Source organism: Protopterus annectens, chromosome 7.part0 (assembly GCF_019279795.1).
Source record: "Protopterus annectens isolate FY-2018-M chromosome 7.part0, PAN1.0, whole genome shotgun sequence".
NCBI classification, from domain to species: domain Eukaryota; kingdom Metazoa; phylum Chordata; order Ceratodontiformes; family Protopteridae; genus Protopterus; species Protopterus annectens.
The window spans coordinates 321,132,059-321,159,155 of record NC_056739.1 but is presented as its reverse complement, the minus strand read 5'-3'; the positions used below and the strand labels follow the sequence as shown (position 1 = coordinate 321,159,155).

General features: G+C 46.8%; 1 protein-coding gene across 4 annotated transcripts in view; it reads left to right on the top strand.

Annotated features, from left to right (window-relative positions):
* The window catches only part of AMPD2 (adenosine monophosphate deaminase 2), an 855,139-nt gene that overhangs the window by 249,369 nt on the left and 578,673 nt on the right, over positions 1-27,097 (top strand). The gene's annotated exons all lie outside the window — the stretch shown is intronic.

Genomic DNA, 27,097 nt, shown 5'->3' with positions numbered 1-27,097 from the left:
AAGAGACGTTAGCTTTGCAGAATGCCCTCTTGGCTTTCAGGGATCTTCTACAGCCAGGGCAACTACTGATACGGACAGACAACACCACAGTTATGTGGTACATAAGCAAGGGGGTTCACAGGCCTACCCCCTTTGCAGACTAGCCATGACTCTATGGAACACAGCTCTAGCTTGCGAAGTGGACCTACAAGCTCAGTTCCTGCCAGGGAAACAAAATATTCTGGCAGACAGCCTGAGCAGGAACCTGTCAGACCCACATGAATGGATGCTAGACACCCAAATATTCAAGATGATTACAGAAGCCTGGGGCTGCCCGGACATAGATCTATTTGCATCCCCCCTCAACTATCAGTTACAGATTTTTTGCACAAGGACACATCACAAACTAGTATGGAAAGTGGATGCTCTCTCATTCAGTTGGAGGAACCTCTCGGGGTATGCCTTTCCTCCTCTACCTCTTCTTCCACGGGTGTTATTAAAGATAAAGCAGGACAAACCCAAGATGATTTTACTGGCCCCAAATTGTCCTCGTCAATTTTGGTACTCAACACTGATGAACCTATCCCAGGAGCCTCCTTGGATTCTACCTCAGATTCCAAATCTTTTGTCCCAACACCAGGGCCAGGTTCTGCACTCTCATATCAAAACTCGCAGCCTGGCATTTTCAGGGTCTATGATTAATCCAACCCTTCCCAAACAGGTCATGGATGTCATCTTAGAAGCCAGACGGCCTAGCACTAGAAAACTAGCACTAGAAAATCTTATGAGGGTAAATGGAAGAGATTTTGCACCTGGATGCATGCTCAGGATTCAGATCTTCTCATTCCTAATATCCCATTGATTTTACATTACCTGACAGACATGCTACATAAGGGTTTATCCTTCTCCATAAAAATACATGCCTCAGCTATCTCTGCACATTACAATACAGATCCTCCAATCTTTTCACATCCATTTCTGAAACAATATCTCAGAGGAGCAAAGAATTTAAAGCCCCCTAGGACACCACCCATACCTGCCTGGGACCTCAACTATGTTCTGGAAAAACTTACTCTACCTCCTTTTGAGACTGCTGCCACATCTGATATTAAGTATTTATCATGGAAGACCGCTATCCTGCTGGCTTTGACTTCAGCCAGGAGAGTCTCTGAGTTACAAGCACTCATGGCTGTGGAACCTTATATTATTTTTCATCAAGATAGGGTGTCTTTAAGGACTAATCCTACTTTCATGCCTAAAGTGGTTTCTAAAGTGGCTCTAAACCAAACTATTCACCTGCCAACTTTTTTCACTAACCCACAAAATAAGGGGGAGAGGATCTTGTATTCTTTGGACGTGCACAGGCAGCTTTGTTTTTACTTGGACAGAACCAAGGAGATCAGGAAGACAGAACAACCGTTTGTTTCTTATGCAGCAAATTCTCAAGGCAAAGCTATTTCAAAATGGACCATTTCTAAATGGATTGCTCATGGAATCAGATTTTGTTATTCTCATCATGGAAAGCAAATCCCAGGAAAAATTAGGACTCACTCCACCAGAGCTGCTGCTACTTCAGCTGCCTTTCTCAGGGGAGTACCTACCAAAGATATTTTGGAAGCTGCAACTTGGAGTTCAGCGCATACTTTCTCTAAGCACTATAATCTCCCTCTTTATTCTAAGTCTAGGGCAGGCTTTGCTTCTGCAGTCTTGCAGGGCCTTCTAGCCGCCCCTTCTACTCTATAACCACCACCCTTTATCTCAGCTTTGGGATTCAACCCTACAGTGATGACTGCAACAGTGAAACACGATGAACATAGTACAGTTTTGTACACTTACCATAAATGTAGATGTTAGAGTGTCTTCACTGTTGCAGTCTGGGTTACCCACCCTCCTGTCCCCTCTTATACTTTTATTACTCTGGTTTCCTACTTCACCCTTCTTCTGAGGTGTGTTTGCTGCAGGGTATGGGGTTTGTTGTATGTTACATTTTTGTTTTACTATTAGCCTTCACATTTGGGCACCTGACATCTGGGGTAAGAAAAACTGGAGAACATGGCGTCGGCTGGCAGCTTTGTACCCCTGGTGCTCTGACATCAGGGAGCATGACTGAACAGCCGACGCCGGACCCAGACTTTGGGATTCTGGCCGACCGAGGGTTGCCTGCCAGCAGGAAGAACCCCACAGTGATGACTGAAACAGTGAAGACACTCTTAACATCTACATTTATGGTAAGTGTACACAACTGTACTTTTCTTGGCATTGAGCTTGAGCCCATGGCTCTGGCACCAAGCATCTGTTTCTGTAAGGCCCTTTTGTAGAGTATCCACATAATTTGGGGGTTCAATAATGGCTCCCAGTTTGCAGTCATCTGCAAACTTTGTTAGCCAGAGTCCCTTAGTGTTGGCCTGTACTTCAGAGAAGTAGATGTCAAACAACAGCGGTCCCAGGACTGAACCCTGAGGTACTCCACTTCTCTGGAGCTAGATTTGGAGTCTGCTGCTTTTGCAGTGTGGGTTCTATCAGTAAGCCAGTTAGCAACCCATTGGGTGACGTAGGGATTAATGCCCAGCTTAGTAAGTTCAATAAAGCCATGACCAACCCAGAATTAATGGACATGCTGCACCTCAGAAAATCCAAATCCCATCGAGCTATGCGCTCGAGAGACTTGAACCTCAGCACTGAAATAAATAGGACATGCTGGAGGGACAGATTCATAACCCAGAGGCTCCCTTTACTCTGGAATAAAATCCCAGTCCAGGTTAGGCAGAGTCCCTCATTGACTCTCTTCAAGAGGAATCTTGATGAGTGGATGGGAGATCGTAGGTTTACCCCGGGTATCACTTCTGTGTCACTGTTAGACAAAGGCACAGTATACTAACCTCGAAAAAGGGCATAGCAAAATAAATTTAAAATGGGTGGCGAAAGCCAAACACATTCTGGCTAGGCTTATAAATGCCCTAGGGCAGATAGCCTAGTATGAACCTATGAACCTATGTATGATTCCAGAGTGGGGGGTGGTGTCAAAGGCCTTGGCAAGGTCTAGATAGGCTGTGTGGACCACCTTACCCTTGTCCATGGCTCTGGATATTGATTCAAAGAAGTCTATCAGGTTCAGGAGACAAGATCGGCCCTTCACAAACCCAAACTGGGTGGGGTCCAGTGTTTGAAGGTCGCCAATGTCTTTGTTTATAAGTTCCATGATAATACGCTCCATGGCCTTGCAGATAAGACTCGTCAGACTGATGGGACAGTAGTTTCCGGGATCCAAGGTGGATCCCCCCTTGTGGAGTGCGATAACTGTAGCTCTGCACCACTCAGTGGGCACGAAATCTGAGGTGAGGCTGTGATTAAACATGACACTTAGGTGAGGTGCCAGTTCATATTGTAGTTCATGTAGTACACAGCCCGGGATGTCATCCATTAAGGCAGGGATCGAGACTGCTGTGTAGGCCAGGCACAAGTCCCTTCTAAGTGGTCTATATGAGACAGAGTACTGCTAAGACCTTCAGTCTGTCCATGTAGGTCATGTATTGTAGGCCCTGAATTTTCTTTGCAAGAAACCTTTGAGGTCTCTCCAGCTGCTGCAGGTGTCTGGTAAGGTACATACAGAAGGGAGCATTGTACTGTATTATTGGTCTGATAAGGGCTGAGTACAGGGCAGTTATAACCTCTTTAGATGCTATGCCCTTACTTATGAGATGTGCAATGTAGAAGGCCCTCGTAGTTAAAGTTGCTATCAGCATGTGTTTTCAAGTCTCTCACCACTTGGTTTGAACTTGGGGGTTTATTGTTAACGTTGTAATTTGCAGGGACTTTTCCTTTATCAAATGGAATGGTGATGCATTTTTTACATTGAGTTTAAGTCCATGGCTCTGGCAGCAATCCTTTATCTGTGTGAGCCCATTTTGTAGAATGACATCGTTGGGGGTTTCTGTGATTAGCGAACCTGGTAAGCCACAGGCCATCTATTTTCACCTGTATTTTTGAGAAGTAGATTCCAAACAGTAGGGTGCCCAGCACAGAACCTTGTGGAACACCACTGGAAACAGTTGGTGGTGGAGTCTTCAACTTTGATTGTATGCATTCAGTCAGTGAGCCAGTGGGCTATCTATCTAATGACATATAGGTTCATAGGTTCATAGGTTCATACTAGGCTATCTGCCCGAGGGCATTTACAAGCCTAGCCCATAGTTTTGTGGCTTACGCCACCCCTTTAGTATGGGGAACTATACCCATTATTTTGCTGTGCCTCTGTCGAGCAGTGACACTGAGGTAATCCCTGGGGTATATCTGCGATCTCCCATCCATTGGTCAAGATTTCTCTTGAACAAGGCCAGCGAGGTGCTCTGCCTCACATATACCGGGATTTTATTCCACAGCATAGGGAGTCTTTTGGTGATGAATCTATCCCTCCAGCACGTCCTATTAATAGCCGTGTCGAGGTTTAAGTCTCCCGCCCTTGTGGCTCTGACGGATCTAGATTTTTTGAGGTGAAGCATATTCATCAAATCTGGGTTTTACATGGCCTTGTATGTTAGGCAAAGGTCACCTCTGAGCAAGTGGCGACTGAATAGAGCTGGAGTTCTTTCAGTCGGGCAGCATAGGACAGATGTTTGAGACCCTTTATCCTTTTGGTGAGGAACTTTTGTGGCCTCTCCAGCTGCTGCAAGTGTCGGGTCGGATACATTCCGAATGGGGCATTGTACTCAATCATTGGTCTGATGAGTGATGAGAATAGGAGACTATGACCTCCCTTGATCTAGATGAGAATCCCTTCATGATAAGGTGGGCAATGTAGAAGGTCTTCCTAACTACTTTAGCTACATGGGTGTCGAATGACAGACTACTATCAACCTGGGTCCCCAGGTCCCTGATAACTTCTTCTGTGCTCAGTGGATTGCCACCTGTTTGGTAGCTAGGGGTAACCTTGTTTTTCCCGAAGGGTATGACTATGCATTTTTTGGCATTTAACTTTAGGCCATGGCTCTGGCACCAGTTATCCGTTTCTGTGAGACCCTTCTGAAGGATATCTGTGTCAGATGTGTTTTCTACTATGGCGCCCAGTTTGCAGTCATCTGCAAACTTTGTCAGCCATAACCCTCCTGTGTTTGCTTGTATGCCAAACAAGAGTGGGCCCAGGACTGAGCCCTGTGGTACACCACTTGTGACAGGCTTTGAGTCTGACATGGCACCAGCAACTCTGACCCTGTGGGTTCTGTCACTCAGCCAGTTTGCAACCCATCTTGTGATGTATGGGTTAACATTTAAGCTGATGAGTTTTTCAATGATACCCGAGTGGGGTATTGTATCGAAGGCCTTCGCCAGATCGAGGTAGGCTGTGTGGACTGCCTTTCCCTCATCAATGGCTTTGGTGACTGTTTCGAAAAAGTCAACCAAGTTTAGAAGGCATGATCTGCCTTTGACAAAGCCAAACTGGGATGGATCCAAAGTCTGCAAATTCCCTATGTCTTTATTTATGAGGTCCATTATGATCCTCTCCATGGCTTTGCAGATAAGGCTTGTCAAGCTAATGGGCCGGTAATTTCCAGGGTCGGTGGAGGCACCGCCTTTGTGAAGTGGGACCACAGTTGCAGTGCGCCACTCCTGGGTGCATCCAGAGGTAAGACTATGATTAAACAGCTGTCCTAGCTGTGGGTTTAATTCCTCGTTGAGTTCGTGGAGCACACAGCCAGGGATGCTGTGTTTTTTGCTTTGGAGAGAGCAGTTCTCACTTGGGCGTTGGAGATGTTTGGGGGGCTGCAATCGCTTGGTATAGATATCTCTCCTTTGGGGAGGGGAGAAGTTTGCACTGAACCTGTCAGCCAGTATGTTGGCAATGTCTGTAGGATCAGTAATCTTCACATCATTTTGAACTAGTTCTGAGCATATCTGGGAGTTTCCTCCCAGGTTTCTAACATAGCTAAAGAAGGCCTTATGATTGTCTTTTGAGTCTTTAGCTATTTTTCTCTCAACATTTGCTTTGGATGATTTTATGAGAGCTCTTAGTTTCTTACTTATAGTGATCAAGGGTGTCTTACCTTTTAAGGATTTTGCTCTATCTTGTAGTAGCTTCCTCCTTTGTTGTAGAGTTTGTTTATGGCTGGGGTCCACCAGACTGGACGCTTGCCTTTGGTACAAAGAGTCTTTGTTTTGCTTGGGATTGCCTTATCCATGCAGTCCTGCAGGTGCTGGTAGAAGGCATTTGTAAGTGATTCAGCGGCTTGAGTACTGTTTTCCGCTGGCTCGGGGGCCTTAAAGGAGACCACACTAGTCTTTAGAAGTGTGAAGTCGGCTTTCGAGAAGTTCTTTACTGTGGTCTTTTTTATTTCAGGTGGGGGTGGGATGAGGACCTCCAGCAAGATTAGTTTGTGATCTGATCTCACCAGTGAGGGGTATACTTCCGGTGTTGAACATTGTGCTCCCATGATGTTCTTCGTTCCACATTGCTGCAGTCCTAACTATTGGGGGTAGTCCGCTGTCCAGTCGGCCCGAATACCAAAGTATATGGCTGACGTCGGTCAGGGCGCATTAGACTGACGTCAGTACGTCAGGGTACTAATGCGCATGACCGACGTCATATCCTTAGTCTTTTTTGCCGCGTGGTCCGATGCAGAAGCAGTTTTGCGAGTGCAGGTTGGCGTTCTGAAATTTTCTGAAGTCGGAGTTTCAGACCGAATCAAAGTTGGCTAAGTACCCCGTTGGGGAACGTTTTGGTTTTTTCTTGCCTCAGTATTTAACCGGATGTCAGAAAAAGTGAATAACTGTATTTCTTGTGGGAAACAGATACCTCATAGGGATTACCATACTTTGTGTATACCTTGTTTAGGGCCTGAGCATGACGTTGTTGGATGCCGCTCTTGTGCTAGATTTAACAAACGCACTATTAAGAGAAGGTTAGACTGTGCCAGGTTAGTGTTTGGGAAGCGTTGTAATTATAAAATGCCGACGGATGCTCCGTAGCCCGCTTCATCCAAGAAGCGCAAGGATAAAACTGCAAAGCCTAGGGTTGATGAACCGGCAGTCCCGGACGTCGGTTCTTTAGAAGGCTCAGTGGAGTCAGAGGTTTTGCCAGGAGTTTCTTTGGAGTCTCAGGCAGAGACTTTACTGTTACAGGATGTGCCCTCTCAGGAGGTAGGCCAGGCTGAGGGGGCTTCTCAGGTAACTGTTCTTCCCTCTCTTCCCAAGGTAGTTAGAGCCTCTCCTTCTGTTTCCAAAACTTCTTTGAGAGGTAGGCCAAGTTTAGCTTCAGTGGGGCTTCTCCTAGCACTTCAGGTTCTGTGCCTAAGAAACATATGCTTAAAATGGCAGAAGATTTGATTACTATGATTAGAGGTTCTATGCCCCCTCCTGATAAGAGGCCTAGGGTGGAACCTGAGTTTGAGAGTTTGGAACAGTGTTCAGAGGCTTGAGTCTTCTGCGGAAGACTTGCAGGAGTATCCTCCTTATTCTGATTCTGATGTGGATGATTCCACTCCTACAGCTTCTCCTCCTGAGGATTTCTCATTTTCAGAGACTCTGCATTCCATGAGGGAGCACTTTAAATGGGAAGGCCAAGATTACTCTGATTCTAGGAAAAGGCTTAGGGAATTCTTGTTTTACCCCAGCATAGGCCCTTAGCTATACCTCCTGTGTTGAATGTGGTAGAAGATGTTTTTGCAGAGGCTTCCCTGAACCCTGATTCCTTGCCTCCTGCTCCTGTTAAACCTGATAGGTACTATAGGGTGCCTGAAGCTCATAAGTATCTTTTTAAGAGTCCTAGGGCAGACCCGGAGACTGTTTCTCAGGGACCTAAAGGTGTTAAGGCCTCTGTTGTTAAAAACCCTGTTCCCACTGATAAAGAGGCAAGGGCTTTGGATAGATGGGGAAAGAAAGTGTATACTTCTTCCACTTTAGCCATGAGGGCGTTGAATTGTCAGTTTCACATGCTAAAATATCAAAATTATCTCCTTTCACAATTGAAATCTAAGGTGGATGCTTTGGCGGAAGGTATTGAGTGTAAAGAGTTGCTGGATTTAGTTCATGTGTCTGAACAAGTGGGTAAGCATTCTTTGCAATGTGGTTTTGATGCTGTACAGGCCTCCTCGAGGGTGGCTGCCACTAGTTCTGTTCTTCGCAGGCATGCCTGGTTGAGGGATCAGAATTTAGCTGAGCATGTTAAGACAAGGATTTTGGATGCTCCTTTACAGTCTGATGTGTTGTTTGGTTCGCCTGTGGAAGCAGTTTTAAAGAAAATGGAGGACAAAGCTAAGTCTATGCAAACTGTTAAAGATTTTTGCAGGTGCAGCCACCGAAGTTTAGTAGAAATTGGCCTACTAAGGGTTGGACATATCCTGCTTATGATTCCCAGTCTAGGGGTAGGTCTAGACGTGGTAGGGGCAGAGCTCAAGGTTCTTTTAGGCCTAGAACAGGAGTTCACCTGCTCAGACTTCTGGTGAGGGCAGGGGTCAGTCCTTTCGTAAACAGACCCAATGACCTGCCTTTTCAGCTGCCAGTAGATTCTCGTCTGGCAGCTCCTTTGGGAGGAAGACTGTCTCTTTTCAAAGAAAATTGGGATTTAATTACTCAAGACAGATGGGTGTTGGATATCATTCACCACGGTTACAGGTTTTATTTCCATACATTGCCCCTTTCAAAGGCATGCCAGACGTTCCTCCTCCACAAAGGAAAGAGGCTCACAAGCAAATTTCTCAGTTACTCCAAATAGGGGCCATTCAGCCAGTCCCTGTATCACAAAGGGGCCTAGGATTTTATTCTCGCCTGTTCCTAGTACCAAAGAAGGGGAACTCGTGGAGACCAATTTTGGATTTATCTATCCTCAACACTTATCTGGACATTCCCAAGTTCAAGATGTTGACGTTACAACAGCTTTTACCTCTGCTGGGCAAAGATCACTGGATGGTAACTTTAGATCTCAAGGAAGCTTACCTTCATGTGCCTATAAGACTAAGTTGCAGGAAGTATCTGCGTTTCGAGCTGGAAATTCTCATTATCAGTTCTCTGCATTGCCCTTTGGCTTATCTACTGCCCAGAGTATTCACAAAGGTTCTGGCTCCAGTGATAGCTTACTTCAGGCTACAAGGAATTCAAATCTATCCTTACTTGGACGACTGCCTGATTCTGGCTCAAGAAAAGGAAGACCTTCTACAGCATCTGGAATATGTTATAGCAGTGCTAAGATGCCTAGGGTATTCTGTGAACGAAATAAAGTCCAGTCTAGTACCCTCTCAAGACATGTGCTTTCTGGGTGTGAGACTGAATACAGCAGCCCAGATGGCCTTTTTAACCCCGGACAAACAACAGAGTCTATCACTTTACTTCCATCAACTATCTCATCAGTCCGTGCTGACTGCAAGGACAGTCCTTCAAGCATTAGGGTTCATGGCATCTTGTATTCTGGTGCTTCCCAATGCCAAACTGCATATGAGGAAGCTACAATGGTATCTCAAAATGTATGGACACAGCACTGCCAGGATTTGGACACTGTCATTCAAATAATACCTTGCCTTCAAAAAGAATTTTTGTGGTGGGCTCAGGAATGTCACCTAAACAAGGGACTCTCTGTGACCCGGCCAGAGGCGAGTCAGATTTTAACGACAGATGCCTCGGACATTGCTTGGGGAGCTCATCTAAATGGAAAGTGGATACAAGACAAGTGGCCTGCCAGACTACAGCATCTACATATCAACATGAAGGAGATGTTAGCAGTCCAGTTTGCATTAATGGCTTTCAAGGAGTTACTTCTTCCAGGGCAGGTGTTGATTCTAACAGACAACACAACTGTCATGTGGTACATCAACAAACAAGGGGGAACACATTCTTACCCATTGTGCAGGCAAGCAATGATTTTATGGGAGACTGCGCTCAGCTTGCAACTAACTCTTCAGGCAAGGTTTCTGCCGGGAGCACAGAACTCCTTAGCAGATGTGTTAAGCAGACAAATCATGGATCCCCACGAGTGGAAACTGGATCTTCATGTATTTCAAAAGTTGACAGTGTCCTGGGGAACTCCAGACATAGATCTGTTCGCTTCTCCACTGAACCACCAGCTGCCAAGGTTTTGCACAAAGAGGTTTCATCACACAGCTTGGAAAGTGGATGCTCTTTCTTTCATTTGGAAAAATCTTCATGTGTATGCGTTTCCACCTCTGCCTCTTCTTCCAAAGGTGCTTCTAAAGGTCAGACAAGACAAGCCAAGGATGATTTTAATAGCTCCAGATTGGCCTCGGCAGCACTGGTACCCATTACTGAGGAGTCTGGTAAAGAAGCCTCCATGGCCTTTACCCTTGATTCCACATCTGTTGTCTCAGAAGGACGGTCGTCTGCTCAATGTCAAGCTTCACTCTCTTCATCTAACAGCCTGGCATATTCTGTTTTGAAAGACAGCAGGTCTCAACTTCCTCAACAAGTTTTAAATGTGATTATGGAAGCCAGAAGACCTAGTACAAGGAAAGTGTACGCAGAAAAATGGAAGAGATTTTTATTTTGGACTGCAGCAAAGAATTTGGAGATTTCAGAGCCTAATTTGAGTGTGGCTCTTCAATATCTTACTGAGTTATTGGACAAAGGTTTGTCTTTCTCTCTCTTCCATTAAGATTCATGCTGCAGCAATTTCAGCTCACTATGATTGTGACCCACCATTGTTTTCACATCCTTTGTTCAAGCAATTTCTTAGAGGGGCAAAGAATATAAGACCCCCACGTAGAGCTCCTACTCCTGCTTGGGATCTCAATTTTGTGTTGGAGAAACTTACTCTACAACCTTTTGAGCCTGCAGCTACTGCTGAACTGAAATACTTGTCATGGAAGACTGCTTTTTTGTTGGCTATTACTTCTGCAAGAAGGGTTTCTGAGTTACAGGCCCTTATGGCGGTTGAGCCTTTTTTTGATTTTTCATAAGGATAGGGTATCATTACGTACTAATCCTTCTTTTATGCCTAAGGTGGTTTCTAGTGTGGCTTTAAACCAAACTATTCATTTGCCTACTTTTTATGCAGATCCCCAAAATAAAGGGGAAAAGATTTTGCACACTTTAGATGTGCACAGGCAATTGCGTTATTATTTGAGCAGGTCTAAGGATTTTAGGCAGTCTCAGCAGTTGTTTGTTTCTTTTGCTTTGAGTTCGCAGGGCAAGCCTGTGTCAAAACAAACTATTTCTAGGTGGATTGGGTTTTGCATTGCATTTTGTTATTCCCATCATGGCAAGGAGATTCCAGCTGGGATTAGGCCTCATTCCACTAGGGCTACTGCCACTTCAACAGCATTTCTAAGGGGGGTGGCAACTAAGGATATTTTGGAAGCAGCTACTTGGAGTTCAGTGCATACTTTCTCTAAGCATTATCACCTTCCTCTCTACTCTAAGTCTAGGGCTGGTTTTGCCACAGCTATTTTGCAAGGCATGTTGTCAGCTCCTGCTTCTTTATAATTTGCCAGCCTCCCTTACCTCTGCTTTGGGATTCTACCCAATAGTTAGGACTGCAGCAATGTGGAACGAAGAACATAGTACAGTTTTGTACCTACCATAAATGTAGATGTTCGAGGATCCACATTGCTGCAGTCCAATTTACCCTCCCTCCTTCCCCTCTGTGTTTAGGGGTGGTTGTGTAGGTGAGGTTATATGCTGATGATTTTGTATATATTATACATGTTTTTGGTGTAGGTATATTAGGCCTTGTCTTTTTAGGGTCTTCTGACATCTGGGGCAAGAAAAGACTGAGGATATGACGTCGGTCATGCGCATTAGTACCCTGACGTACTGACGTCAGTCTAATGCGCCCTGACCGACGTCAGCCATATACTTTGGTATTCGGGCCGACTGGACAGCGGACTACCCCCAATAGTTAGGACTGCAGCAATGTGGATCCTCGAACATCTACATTTATGGTAGGTACAAAACTGTACTTTCGTGATGATGAGATCAAGTATGTTTTCTCCTCTTGTGGGGATGGTGACTAGTTGTTCCATGGCATTTGAGTTTATGAATTCCAGGAACTTTCGGGCTAGGGTGTTTGGGCTTGAGTAGTGTTCCCAGTCTATATTAGGGTAATTGAAGTCACCTAGTATGATGGTGTTTGGTGATACATTTATCCCCTCTAGTGTTTTCAGGAAGGCCGTGTGAGGTTCCTGAGTTTGTGAGGGTGACCTGTAACATGCTACAATTTGCAGAGCAGTCTTGCCTATGGTTAATTGCACCTGGATGGTCTCCGATGCATCGTGCGTTGCCACCAGTCTTGAGTTATATTATAATCTCCAGTTGGCTGAGTTTCTCAGTGATGCCTGAGTGGGGGATTTTGTTAAAGGCCTTGGCGAAGTCGAGATATGTAGCATGTACTTTCATCTAGGGCTTTGGTGACACTCTTGAAGTCCACCAGGTTTAATAGGCATGATCTAACCTTGTCAAAGCCAAACTGGGTTGGGTAAAGTGTTTGTGTTTGAAGGTGTCTTGTATCCTTGTTGATGAGGTCCATGATGATTTTCTCCATGGCCTTACAGACAGTCTGGTTAGGCTTACGGGTTTATAGTTCCTATGGACAGTTGTGGGACCCCTTTGTGCAAGGGGATTATGGTTGTTGTTTTTCACTCTGCTCGGATAAAGCCAGAACATAGACTGTGGTTGAAGAGAGTGCACAGTGGTTCCGCTAACCCCTGTTTTAGACCATTTAGTAAGCAGCCAGGGATCTTGCCCGGTCAGGTTCAAGGAGTGCAACTGAGTATTTGAGATAAACAGGTTAAATGTAAAAAATAGTAAAAACAATAAAAAATGCATCTCAACACCAGAAATAAAAAAAAAAAACTACAAAAAGCAGAGCTTTCGGGAATAATATCTTCAATGCATATAAAATGCAGTTCAAGTACAGAATTTTTAAATACAGAACAAGAGCTTATTGCCTAGTAAGAGCTCAGCTTGTTTTACAAATAACTTAAAGATCTGAAGTAGTTGACTTCACTTGATCATCAACATGTGGGTATTCGGATCTGATTGGAACCGAGACGGCAGCTTCCCCAGCATCTGCTCCGAGCTGCTCCCCTTACCTATAATATCTCTCCATCTCCTTCCTTCCCTCAGATCTCTTTTTGCCGCGGCTTGCCTAAGCATTGTGATCTCCAAGCTGCAGGTGTGGTGAGCAGTTTGTGATAGGTTTTTGGGGTGTTTTATACACATTTGGATAGTGTTGGGTAGGTTTCCTTTCCCTTGCCTTGGCTCCCCTTTCACTGTTGCATCACATTTAATAGAAAAAAAAAGTTCAGTTACTTTTCTCAGTGTAGTGCCTTCCTCCACCCTTCCTCCTCCTTGTTAGTCAGTTTGTGTGTGTGTGTGTGTGTGTGTGTGTGTGTGTGTGTGTCTCGTCGGGCAGGTTAGGACCTTGTGCTTTGTCATGGCTAATCAGCATAAGCTGGTGTTTTGAAAGTGCACAGAATATGACCACAAGTTGCTTGGGGGTTCCCCATCTTTCTACTGCCCGCACTATTTGTGCGGGGTTTAACCGCAGAGCCCTGAAGAATCGTAGGGCTAAATTAGTGTTGAAGGGACTTCTCCCGGCTATGGAGGTGGCTGTCTCCACTTCATCTACAGTCACGGCTGTGACTGCATCTTCCTCTGCTACTCTTTCTTCCCTTCCTTCCCAGGCTGGGACTCAACCTCCTGCTAAGAGGTCTGCAGATAGGGAGCACAACAAAGGCAAAGACAAAGAAAATGAGAAAAAGAGACAAAGATCACGGAAAAGACAAAGGGTGGAGGAGATCCCTGGACTGGTCGGATCCAGCGGGTCCTCCTCACAAACAACTAAGGGTATCCAGGCCTAGCACTCCTCGGCTCCACTCACCTAGATTTTCACCGGTGCCAAAGGAACCTAGACCTTCTAGGGCCTCTGTACATCAGCTCTCCCGGCCAGTGTCGTGGCCTCATCGCGGTCCACCAGAAGCGTGAGTGAGGCAGACATGGACAAAATGATGCGAAGGTTTATTCGCACCCAGATTCAGATGGGGGTCTTGCCAGCCCCCACTCCTTCTGGAGGGTGGAGCTCACTTCCCTATTTCAGCCTGATAACTCCTTCTCCAGTCCGACCCCTGGTATCGAGTTTTTGGATCCAAGAGGTCCTGGAGTCAGTGGGTTGGCTCCGATGAGTGAGGCAGACATGGACAAAATGATGCGAAGGTTTATTCGCACCCAGATTCAGATGGGGGTCTTGCCAGCCCCCACTCCTTCTGGAGGGTGGAGCTCACTTCCCTATTTCAGCCTGATAACTCCTTCTCCAGTCCGACCCCTGGTATCGAGTTTTTGGATCAAAGAGGTCCTGGAGTCAGTGGGTTGGCTCCGATGGTAGAGTACCTCGACGTCGGCTGTTACCTTGAGCGCGTCTGACCCGACTAGTTTGGATCTGAGGGGTTGGGTTTTTCTCTGTTGGCTATGACTTTTTTGGGTCACGGCCCTCTCCCCGGTATCTCTGCTCCGGCGGTCTCTGCTCCGATCCCCCTGTCTGATCTAGGGAGAGCAGCTTCATTAGCTTCCCGGGAGGCTTGCTCTCTCTCAGCTTTCAATGTGGTGGAAAGGGTTCTCTCCAGCGGATTGAGGCCCCTGACCATCTCCTCTGATTCCGCCCCAACTCCCTTGGCCCTGGATGCGACTTCTGCCACTTTGCCCATTCAGGGACAGCCCATGCTTGATGTGCCCCAGACTGTTCCCCTCGAGGAACAACAGGCGGTTTGCGAGTCCCCTCCAGAGAGTCCCACCAAAGAGGTTCTTCACAAACAAACGTGCAAAAGGAGGCACCTGGACTCCTCCCCAGTGTCCTTCACTGAGGGATTCCGATTTGGAAGAAGGGTAAGGTTCCCCCAGATCATCCTCCAACAATGTCTCCTTTGGAGACCTCATGGAAATCCTGTGCCAGCGGGGGGGGGGGGGGGGTAGTCAGTCCCCAAGCCTTTCTCGGACGAGTCTGTGTTTCTGGAGGCCTTCAGCACAGGCCCATTTATTTCTTGGGTGCCCCCCCCCCACAGATCCCTTGGTGGATCTTATTACCACCAAGGCATGGAAGGAACCGGACACCATGGAGCCAGTCCTGAAGTGTCCAGACAAAATTCTGAATCCTCCTGTGGAACTGCCCAGCTGGAACAAGGGGTCCCCAGTAAACGCTATGGTGGTAGCAGCTGCCACCAAGAAAGAACTAGCTCAGGAAAGTTCTACGGTCCATCCCCCGACCGAGAGTCCAGGATGATGCATCATCTAGGAAACCGGGTGTATGCTTCCACCACCTTTTCTGTAAGGGAGCTGAATTACTTGGCCCATGTCACTCGACTGCAGCGCGACCTCGTTGGGGAGCTAACCGAGTTGCCCCCGGAATCTATGTCGCTGGAAGATAAGTGTATATTCTCCAAGCAAATGGCCAATCTCAATGTGGTTTCTAATGCATCTATGCATCTCCTTTCGCATGGCACCAAGGGAGCGGCAAGGGCGGCCGGGTCTGGCATTGCCATGAGGCAACAAGCCTGGCTCAGGCTGGGTCAGTTCACGGAACGCTTTAAGGCATCCTTCACGAATGCCCCTTATGATGGTTCTTCCTTGTTTGGGTTGACTGTTCGTGAGACGTTGGTCCAGAGTGAAAAGGATGGGAGGGCACTGTCTGCCGTCGGGATCCGCTTCTCAAAACCTCAAAGATCCTTTTCCAGGAATCATCGGGGGCAAAAGATGTGGTTCCAGAAGTCTCGGTATTTCTGGGACACTCAAGACTCTTCTTCCCCTAGAGGCAGAGGGGGACCAGACAGACACCGGACCAGAGGCAGAGGGGGTCCGAGAAATTTTGGGTCTCGCACCATTCTCGGACAGGCCCACACAGCAGCCCTGAGGTGTTGCCTGACTGCTCTGCTCTGGAGGCAGGCGGGGGTCATCTTTCATTGCACCTGGTGGCATGGGAGTCTGTAGCAACAGACCGTTGGGTGCTTCACATCGTATCCAGAGGTTATACCATCCGCTTTGTTCCTCCCATTCCACTGAAACACCTCCCCAGACGTTCCACCCGCGCAAAGGGAGGAGGCAGCGCTCAGTATAACAAGCTGCTAAGAAAACTAGTCATCCACTCCGTCCTCCGAGATTAGTCCGGTACCAAAAAAGACTGGGGACCTAAGACTGATTCTGGATCTTTCCACACTGAACCTGTCAGTTGCCAAAGAAAAGTTCTGGATGGTCACATTACAATCCATCCTGCCATACCTGCAGGAGAACGACTGGATGTGCTTCATAGACCTCCAGGATGCATACTACCGTATAAAGATGCACAGACACTCCAGGAGGTTCCTCCACTTTCAGCTAGGGGCCAATCATTATCAGTTTCGAGCCCTACCCTTCGGTCTCACCACAGATCCCAGGGTGTTCACCAAGGTCATGGCAGTAGTAGCAGCTCACCTGAGGCTGCAGGGAATACAGGTCTTTCCATACCTGGACGATTGTCTCCTTGCTGCTCCCACCAAGCTTTCAGGCCAGGGACTATTTCCTGAAACTGTCAGACTTTATGGGAATCACACTCAACACATCCAAGTCTTCTCTGGATCCAGTCCAGGTTTTGGACTTCATTGGAGCAAGCATAGATACATTGCAAACCAAAGTTTATCTAACTCCAGAGAGAGTTTGAAGCTTAAGACTCCATGTGTCCATGGTTTTTCAGTCTCAAATTCCTTCAGCAGAGGTGGTTTTATGAGCCCTAGGTTCTATGGCAGCCACCATTAGTCTTCTTCCCTGTGCTCATCTGCATATACGGGTACTACAGTATTAGATCTGCCATTTACGCATCCAATTCATATAAGTAACGCTTGCAGAAGTCCCTCCTCTGGTGGATACACTTCTCGGAACTAGTCGAGGGACGAACATTTATTCCTGCCCTTCCCCAAGCCATGGTGTCCACAGATGCCTCCCAACTGTGGTGGGGGGGCATTGCTTGGGCAGGGTTGTCCAAGGCACTTGGTCCCCGAATGAGACCTATTTGCACATCCGTGCTCTAGAGATGAGGGCAGTCCTTTTGTCATTGCAAGCCCTTCATGCCTTTTTTTATCTGGGAACTATTGCAATTCAGACAACATGTCAGTGGTCTGATACATCAACAAACCGGGAGGAACCAGATCTTACCTTCTTTGTCATGAGGCTATGAGACTGTGGGAATGGGCAATCTCCACCAGCTGATTTCTGGTAGCAATGCACATTCTGGGTCGAGCAAACATACTGGCGGACAAACTGAGCAGGAGTATTCTGATGCCTTACGAGTGGTCTCTAAATGCTTCTGTAGCGGAGATCTTCCTCGAGTAGGGTCGGCATTGCTGTGATCTCTTCGCATCTCCTTCCAACGTAAAGTGCAGCGATTTCTTCACTCTGATCCCCCCAGGGACGCTCTGGTCTATGCTTGGCCTCCTGGTCTTCATTATGCTTATCACCCATTACCTCTCATACCAAAATTCCTCCAGAAGGCTTGCAGATTGGGGAGCAAGGTAATCCTCATTGCCCCATTCTGGTCTCGCCAAGTCTGGTTTCCTTTCCTCTGATCTCATCTGATAGTTTCTTCATGGATCTTGGATCCGATACCGGATCTCATCTCGCATCCCTCGAGGGTTCCTCATCCAAACCTGGTCAGTCTGAAGCTTACTGCTTGGCTGCTCCAGATGTTCTTCGTGTTTCACTGTTGCAGTCCTCACGTATGGGTTATCCGGCTCCCGGTAGCCCTCAGTCATCCCGAATACCAGAGTCCTTGGTATATGATGTCGGCTGCTGCTGGTTGTAAAACTGATGTCAGTACGTCAGGTATAAAGGGAGGTAGCCAACGCCATTTCCTTAGTCTTTCTTGCCGTGGAGTCCGAAGCAGATGCAATTCGCACTAGTGCCGGTCTGCCGTTTACCTTCATTTCATTTTCCGACTACCAAGATGAAGACTCCTTCAGATAAATACCCCATTGGAGACACTCTTTTCTTGCTTTAACGAATGTCAGGTAAAGTTAACAACTGTCTTGCCTGTGGAAAACAGATTCCCCACAGAGATTTCCATTCCTGTTGTATAACTTGTTGGGACCTTGAGCACGACTTCCCTAACTGCGATTTCTGTGCTTCCTTTAACCCGTTTACCATACGCCATAGAGCTAAGATTTTGTATAAGCATCTCAGAGTCTGGCCTAAGTCCATCAGTATGGTGTCTGCTGGTCTCCCGACTTCGGATATGCCTAGGAAACTCAGACAAAGACCGTGACAGGCCTAGGGTCAAATCTACTGACGACGTACCGGTGAAATTGGTTGTCAGCACAGCGGTACTCAGTGAGGCGCTTTCGCAGCCCCTGCAGTCTGCAGATTTTCAGCTACAAGTCTCTGTCGAGACTTTTATGGAGTCCTCCATGCCACAGGCTGTTATTTTGTCTTTAGACCCTCCGCCTGTTGCTGCCTCAGATGGGTCCAGAGCTGCTTTGCAGGCACCGGCTTCTGACGCCTCTTCTTCTCGACATGAGACCAGAACCAGACCGACTACCTTATTTCCGACTTCTGCTGTTGCTAGGCATCCCAAGTCCCTCCGGATTGCTAGCAAACCTTCCAGCCACAAACCTACTCACAGGCAGGCATCGGCCTCCCCTCCCGTACCTCAGTCCCAGTTGGTTAAGATGGCTGGTGATCTTCTTTCCCGGATTAGGGGCTCTCATCCCCCCCTTCAAAGAGGACGTAGGGAATTATCTCCTGATGATGTTCATCGTGCTATGCTGCTGCAGTCATCACACTTGGGTTATCTTGCCGTCAGGCGGTCCTGCAGTCGGCCTGAATTCCAAAGCCTTGGTCCGGCGTCTGTTGTCGTTGCTTCTTCCCTGACGTCAGTGCGTCAGGGGTATAAAAGAGGCAGCCGACGCCATTTTCTTCAGTCTTTCTTGCCGCGCAGTGCCTGAAGCAGAAGCAGTTCGCAAGTGCCTGTCGGCCAGCTCCTGAGATTTCCAAACAGAATTTCAGCCGAAGTCTTCTATAAAGCTAAGTACCCCATTGGGGAAACTTTTCTTGCCTCAGACTGATGTCAGACAAAGTTAATAATTGTATTTCTTGTGGGAAGCAAATACATCATAAGGATTTTCATTCTTATTGTATTCCTTGCCTAGGCCCAGACCACGACGTTTCTGGTTGTCGGTTTTGCGCTAGGTTCAATAAACGCACTATTAAGCGTCGGGCTGATACCGCCCGACATTATTTTGGCAGAAAATTCAACTACATCATGTCGTCAGAACCTCCGACAACCGCTATATTTAAAAACGCAAGGACAGGCAGCCTAGGCCTAGACCAGATACCGAGGTCTCTGTTAGGCCTGCCACCGGATCTTCGGTAGTCAGTGAAGTGCCTACGCAACCCCTGACTACCGCAGATTTAGAAAATACTACTACCTCTCAGTCAGAATCTACTGGGTCACTGGAGCCGGTTCCTCCTCAACTTGCGGACGCCAGCCCTGGCGCCGATCCGGAGACTATGGACAGGCCATCGGCTTCAGAAGGCGTCTTTAAACCGACGACTCTCTCCATTAAGTCTTGCGCTAAGCTTCCAAAGGTTAGGAAACCGGGTCCACAGACTCCCGCACAGGCCCCTATGCCTAAGAAACAGATGCTCAAAATGGCGGAGGACCTGATTACCCTTATCAGAGGTTCCCAGCCCCCTCCTGACAAAAGGCCTAGACTGGAGGAAGATTTACCTCCTTCTGACCAGGAATCCATTTCCTCAGCAGATTCTGAAGAACAGGATTACCCCTTCCCTCTCTATGAAGACTCAGATGCTGAGGAGTCTATTCCCTCTGTTTCCCCCCCTGAAGACTTCTCTTTTGGGGAAACCCTGCACACCATGAGAGAGCATTTCCACTGGGAAGGTCAAGATTACTCTGACTCCAGGAAAAGACTCCGTGAGTTTCTTCTTCTACCTCAGCATAGACCCCTAGCCATTCCTCCTGTTTTAGACATTCTGGATGATGTCTACACTGAATCCAGTCTAAATCCAGATTCCTTACCTCCAGCACCACCTAAACCAGACAGATACTATTGAGTCCCTGACGCTCACAAGTTTTTATATAAAAGCCCTGCTGCAGACCCAGAAACCATTTCCCAGGGTCCCAAAGGGGTAAAGGCCTCTACTGCTAAGAATCCACTACCTGCGGAAAGAGATTCCAGGGCATTAGAAAGATGGGGGAAAAAAGTGTATACCTCTGCCACTTTGGCCATGAGAGCATTAAACTGCCAGTTCCACATGATTAAATACCAGCAGTACTTGCTTACTCAGTTAAAACAGAAAATGATCCCTCAAACAGATCAACTAGATTTCAAAGGGATGCAAGATTTGCTGCATGCAGCGGAACAAGTGGGAAAACATACCTTGCAGTGTGGTTTTGATTCTTTGAAGGCCTCGTGTAGAACAGAGGTCACAGGGTCTGTAATACGTAGACTTGCTTGGCTAAAAGAGCAGACCTTACCAGAACATGTCAAAGCAAAATTACTGGATGCTCCACTGCAAAAGGATGCGTTATTTGGTGTCAAAGCAGAGGAAGTTTTAAAGAAAATGGAAGAAAAGGCAAAATCAATGCAAACAGTTAAAGATTTTTTACAGGTGCAACCTCCTCGCTTCAGCAGAAACTGGCCATCAAAAAACTTGTCCTTTCCTGCTTCAGACAGATCCCAAAGGGGCAGGTACAGACGCCCTAGGGGCAGAGGCCAGGCACAAGGTACCTTCAGGCCTAGACAATGGCAGACAACAACTCAGAGGGGGAGACAACAGATCTCAACCCTTCAGAAAACAAACTCAATGACTTTCCTCTTCGCCTGCCAAGCAAAATTGCCCAGGCAGCTCCTCTAGGAGGAAAACTGGCTCTCTTTCCACAAAATTGGCACATCATAACAAAGGACAAATGGGTTCTGGATATCATTACCCGTGGCTACAGATTTCATTTTCACACTTTACCATGGATGAGAGGCATGCCAAATCTGCCAACAAACCAATGGGCAGAGGCACAAAAGCAAATTTCAGCACTCATGAACATGAAAGCAATTCAAAAGGTACCTGCAAAAGAGCAAGGTCAAGGATTTTACTCAAGACTGTTCAAGTACCAAGAAAGGACAAAGCCTGGAGACCCATCTTAGACCTTTCAATTTTAAACACATACCTAGACATTTCCAAATTCAAAATGCTCACACTACAGCAGCTTCTTCCCATGCTGGGCAAGGAGTCTTGGCTGGTAATGTTGGACCTCCAAGAGGCATATCTGCATGTCCCTATCAGACAAGATTGCAGAAGATACCTCAGATTTTTGGCAGGCACAACGCATTATCAATTCTCTGCATTGCCCTTTGGCTTATCTACTGCGCCCAGAGTATTCATGAAATGCCTGGCATCAGTAATTGCATACTGCAGACAACGAGGAATTCAAATTTATCCATATCTGGACGACTGCCTGATCCAAGCGGACAGCAAAGACATCCTACTACAACATCTGGCATTTGTAACAAAGCTGCTAAGTTGCCTGGGGTACACAGTAAACAAAAAGAAGTCAAAACTAATACCCTCACAAGAAATAATTTTCCTGGGTGCCAGCTTGAATACAACGGCCCAGATGGCTTACCTCACGCCAGACAAGCAAAAACAACTGGCTCAGTACTTCAAAAAGATGGCAACTTCTACCCAGCTCACTGCAAGGAAATTCCTGCAGGCACTGGGGTACATGGCATCCTGCATTCAACTAATTGCATATGCAAAGCTGCATATGAGAAAACTACAATGGTACCTAAAAAGTGTATGGTCCCAACACAGACACAGCCTTGAAGCAAGTATAACTCTCATTCCTTGTCTTCAGAAAGAGTTTCTATGGTGGGCTCAAGCATGCCAAGCAAACAAGGGCCTTCCCTTTGTCTCACTTCCAGCAAACCAAACCTTGACAACAGATTCATCAGACTGTGCCTGGGGTGCACACATGGCAGGACAATGCATACAGGGCAAATGGTCTGCAAACCAAAGGCAGCTACACATCAATCAAAAGGAGATGCTAGCTGTAAAAAATGCAATAACAGCCTTCAAGGACCTCTTGCATCCAGGACAACTTCTAATAAGGACGGACAACACCACAGTTATGTGGTACATAAACAAGGAGAAACGCACTCCTACCCACTATGCAGACAGGCAATGGACTTGTGGAACACAGCATTAACTTACCAAGTACAACTGCAAGCACAATTCCTGCCAGGAAAGGAGAACATATTGGCAGACGAATTAAGCAGAAATTTGACAGACCCTCACGAGTGGAGACTGCACCCACAAGTATTCTCAATAATAATTCAAAGGTGGGGACCACCAGACATAGATCTGTTTGCCTCAACCAACAATTGTCATCTACAAAAATTTTGCACAAGGACTTATCCCCTGGCCTGGAAAGTGGATGACCTTTCATTCAGTTGGACAGCATTGTCAGTCTATGCCTTCCCACCTCTGCCTCTACTTACCCAGGTATTACTGAAAGCCAGATCAGAGAGACCACAGATGATCCTCATTGCTCCGGACTGGCCACGTCAACACTGGCACCCACTTCTATGAAACTTGTCTCGCAGCCCTCCATGGATCTTACCTCAATTCCCTTTGCTGTTAACCCAACAAAACTCCCAGATCCTTCACAGCCAACTAAGGACCTTAAATCTAGCTGCATGGAAAATACCTTAAATTATCAAACAACACTTCTCTCAAAGGACGTCCAGAATGCCATTTTGGAGGCCAGGAGGCCCAGCATCCGAAAAACTTACTCAGACAAATGGAAAAGATTCTGTGTATGGAGCCAGGCCAGAAGCCTAAATCCTGGCATCCCAAATATTCCGTACATACTCCAATATCTAACTGAGATGCTACACAAAGGCCTTTCTTTCTCATCCATAAAGATCCATGTTTCAGCCATTTCAGCTCAATATGATACGGTTCCTCCCATTTTCTCTCATCCTTTGCTAAGGCAGTTTCTCAGAGGGGCAAAAAATATAAGACCCCCCAGAAAACCACCAACTCCAACTTGGGATCTAAATTTTGCGCTGGAAAAGTTAACACTTCCTCCTTTCGAACCAGCCTCTTCAGCAGAGCTTCAATACTTGTCATGGAAAACAGCCCTGCTGCTGGCTATCACCTCAGCATGCAGAGTCTCAGAACTGCAGGCACTTATGGCAGTGGAACCTTTCATCATTTTCCATCAGGACAGAGTATCTTTGCGCACCAACCCTTCCTTCATGCCAAAGGTAGTATCCAGTGTGGCTCTCAATCAGACCATACACTTGCCCACCTTTTATCCAAACCCACAGAATAAAGGAGAAAGGCTCCTTCACTCTTTGGACATTCACAGACAGTTACGTTACTATTTGGACAAAACAAAGGCCTTTAGAAAATCTGACCAACTCCTTGTATCCTATGCACCAGGCTCAGAAGGAAAGGCTATTTCAAAATGGACCATCTCCAAATGGATAGCACATTGCATCTGCTTTTGTTGCTCACACCATGGGAAAGCAGTGCCTGCTAGTATTAGGTCTCACTCTACCAGGGCTACAGCAACCTCAGCAGCCTTCCTCCGAGGAGTCCCAACAAAGGACATTCTGGAGGCAGCTACCTGGAGTTCAGTGCACACCTTCACCAAGCATTACCACCTTCCTCTATACTCAAAACCCAGAGCTGGATTTGCCATTGCAGTTCTGCAGGGCATTTTAGCTGCACTTAACCCAGTTTAGCGCCTACCACCCAACCATAGCTTTGGGACTCTACCCAAGTGTGATGACTGCAGCAGCATAGCACGATGAACATAGTACAGTTTTGTACCTACCATAAATGTAGATGTTGGAGTGGTTATGCTGCTGCAGTCCAGGTTAACCTCCCTCCATCCCCTCTACCTAACAAGGTTTTTCCTCATACCTCCATGTACATCAAACTTTGGGATGCATGTCTATATGGTGTATTTGCTTACAAGTAGTACTATTGTTTTTTCACTAAGGTATGTTTTGCAAGCTTCTTATTTTGCCTTCTTAGTTTGGGGCACCTGACATCTGGGGCAAGAAAAACTGAAGAAAATGGCGTTGGCTGCCTCTTTTATACCCCTGGCGCACTGATGTCAGGGAAGAAGCGACGACAACCGACGCCGGACCAAGGCTTTGGAATTCAGGCCGACTGCGGGACCGCCTGATGGCAGGATAACCCAAGTGTGATGACTGCAGCAGCATAACCACTCGAACATCTACATTTATGGTAGGTACAAAACTGTACTTTTTGTGTCTCAGATTCTTAGTTTTCCAGTATGTCTGCTGGTGAAGAGGGAAATTCTCAACTTTTTCCTGGCTTTGAGGATTCTGATGCTGAAGGACTCTATCCCTTCTGCCTCCCCTCCAGAAGATTTTTCCTTTGGATACTTTGAATACTCTTAGGGAGCATTTTAAATGGGAATGTCAGGATTTTCCACATAATTGCCACAGCATAAGCCTCTGGCTATACCTCCAGTTTTGGAAGTTGTGGATGATGTTTTCATGGAAAATTCTTTAACTCCTAATTCTGTCCCTCCTGCCCCCAGAAAACCAGATAGGTATTACAGGGGTCCTGAATCTCATCAATTCATTTTTAAAAATCCTACTGCTGATCTAGAAATTATTTCTCAAGGTCCCAAGGGTGTTAAGGCTACTGTAGCTAAAAGCCCTGTGCCTTCTGATCAGGAATCTAGGGCCTTGGACAGGTGGGGTAAAAAAGGTTATACCACTGCAATTCTTGCCATTAGATCCACGAGTTGTCTTTTTCACATGCTTAAGTATCAGCAGCATACTTTGGGAGGCTATTAAGGCTAAACTTGGAGATATTCCTTCCATGACGGAGAACAAAGATTTACAGGACTTACTGAATTCTGCCACTTTAGTTAATAAGCATTCACTTCATTGTGGTTTTGACACTTTGGAGGATTCCTGCAGAGCAGCAGCCACTGGTTCCGTAATTAGAAGGCATGCTTGGCTCAGGGAGCAGCCTCTCTCTGAACCAGTTAAATCTAAATTGCTGGATGTTCCTTTGCACAAGGACAATCTTTCTGGTAATAAGGCTGAGGATGTACTAAAGAAGTTGGAAGATAAGGCAAAATCTATGCAAGCTGTAAAAGATTTCCTTCAGGTTCAGCCTCTGTTTAGTAGGCATTATCCTTCCAAAAATTGGTCTTTCCCTGATCCTGGCAAGCAGGGTCGCTCTAGGCCTAGGGGTTTCAGATCTTCCAGAGGCCAGGCTTCTGCCCCTCAAAGGGCTAAACAATGGCAATCTTCTGCTAAATCAGGGAGTTCTAAGCCAGCTTCCCAAAGCAAACATTGTCAATGACTCCAGTCTTCTTGTGCCTATCTCTGTGGACCCTGGGTTTCCTTTGGGGGGGAAGGTTAGCCAGCTTTGCAGAGGTATAGGCTACCATCACAGACGACACATGGGTTCTCAATATAGTAAACCAAGGTTACAAGTTTTACTTTCACATCTTCCCTGATGTCCTTCAAGGATGCATCTGCAGTCCTTACAAATGGGTTGTCCTGTCGTCAGGCAGCCCTTCGGTCGGCCGGATTCCAAAGTCTGGGTCTGGCCTCGGCTGGTGTCGCACTTCACCCGACGTCATCTCTGCTGGTCTTCAGGTATAAAGGCATCAGCCGACGCCATTTTCCTAAGTCTTTCTTGCCGCGTGGCGCCCGAAGCAGAAGCTGTTCGCAAGTGCCGGTCGGTCAGATCCAGAGATTACTACTACCGAATACTACTCAAGACTTCTAAAAGCTAAGTACCCCGTTGGGGACTCTTTCTTGCCTCAGCCGATGTCAGAAAAAGTGAATAACTGTTTAACTTGTGGGAAACAAATACCTCATAAAGATTTCCACTCTTACTGCTTACCTTGTTTAGGCCCAGACCACGACGTAGCAGCTTGTTTAGCCTGTGCTTCCTTCAACCGACGAACGCTTAGGCGTCGGTCGGAGTTTGCAGAACAGTTTTTCGGCTCAGATTTTGCATACATTATGCCGTCGGATCTTCCGACTACTCAAATTGTTAAAAAACGCAAAGAAAAGGACCGACACTCGCGGTCCGCGGTTTCGGCTGAAACCACGGGTGAGCAAACCGCGAGTGTCTCTGTTTCGGCCGAAACCGAGCAAACGGGTCAATCTTCAGCCGAATCCATGACTACTACCGAGGCCCCTACTACCCTAGTTGAATCGGCCTCTGAAGTTTTGCCTACTAATGTGGTTTCTCTAGAATTATCGGACACCATCCCTTTGGATGTCTCCACCCCAGCACGTGGTGCTGCTAGGCCTCCTGCAGCCATGTCTATAAAGGCCTTTGCCAGGGCTAAAGCAGCCAAAACTGCTAAGTCTGTGCCTGTTAAGCCCCCCTCTCACAGGCCCAGTTCCAGTTCCCAAATGCTTACTCTGGCAGAGGATCTCATCTCTTTAATAAGGGGATCCCAATCCCACCCAGACAGGGCCTCTCAACCTCCAGAAAAGAGACCTAGAGCAGAGCCCCCTGAGCCAGTGTCCTCAGATGACTCTTCTGATGATTCAGACAATACAGACCATCCAGAGGCTCCTTTTTCTACTTATGAAGATTCTGATGCTGAATAATCTATTCCTTCTGCCTCTCCACCAGAGGAATTTTCCTTTGGGGAAACCTTACATGCCATGAGAGAGCAATTCCAATGGCAGGGACAAGATTTCTCAGATTCAAGAAAAAGGCTTAGGACCTTTTTACACTTGCCGCAACATAGGCCCTTAGCTATACCTCCAGTTCTTCCTGTTGTGGATGATGCATTTAATGATGTTTGCACTGCTCTTGATACTTTACCTCCAGCCCCTGCTAAGCCCGATAGGTTTTACAGGGTACCGGACACTCATCACCACTTATACAAGGCTCCTTTTGCAGATCCTGAGACTATCTCCCAGGGGCCTAAGGCAGTAGCTTCGACCTCAGCAAAAAACCCTCTCCCTTCTGATAGGGAATCCAGGTCCTTAGAGAGATGGGGTAAAAAAGTATACACCTCTGCTACTCTCTCAGCTAGAGCTTTGAACTGTCAGTTTCATATGATCCAATACCAAGAGTTTATGCTTGATCAGTTAACTAAGAAACTGTCCTCTGATGACTC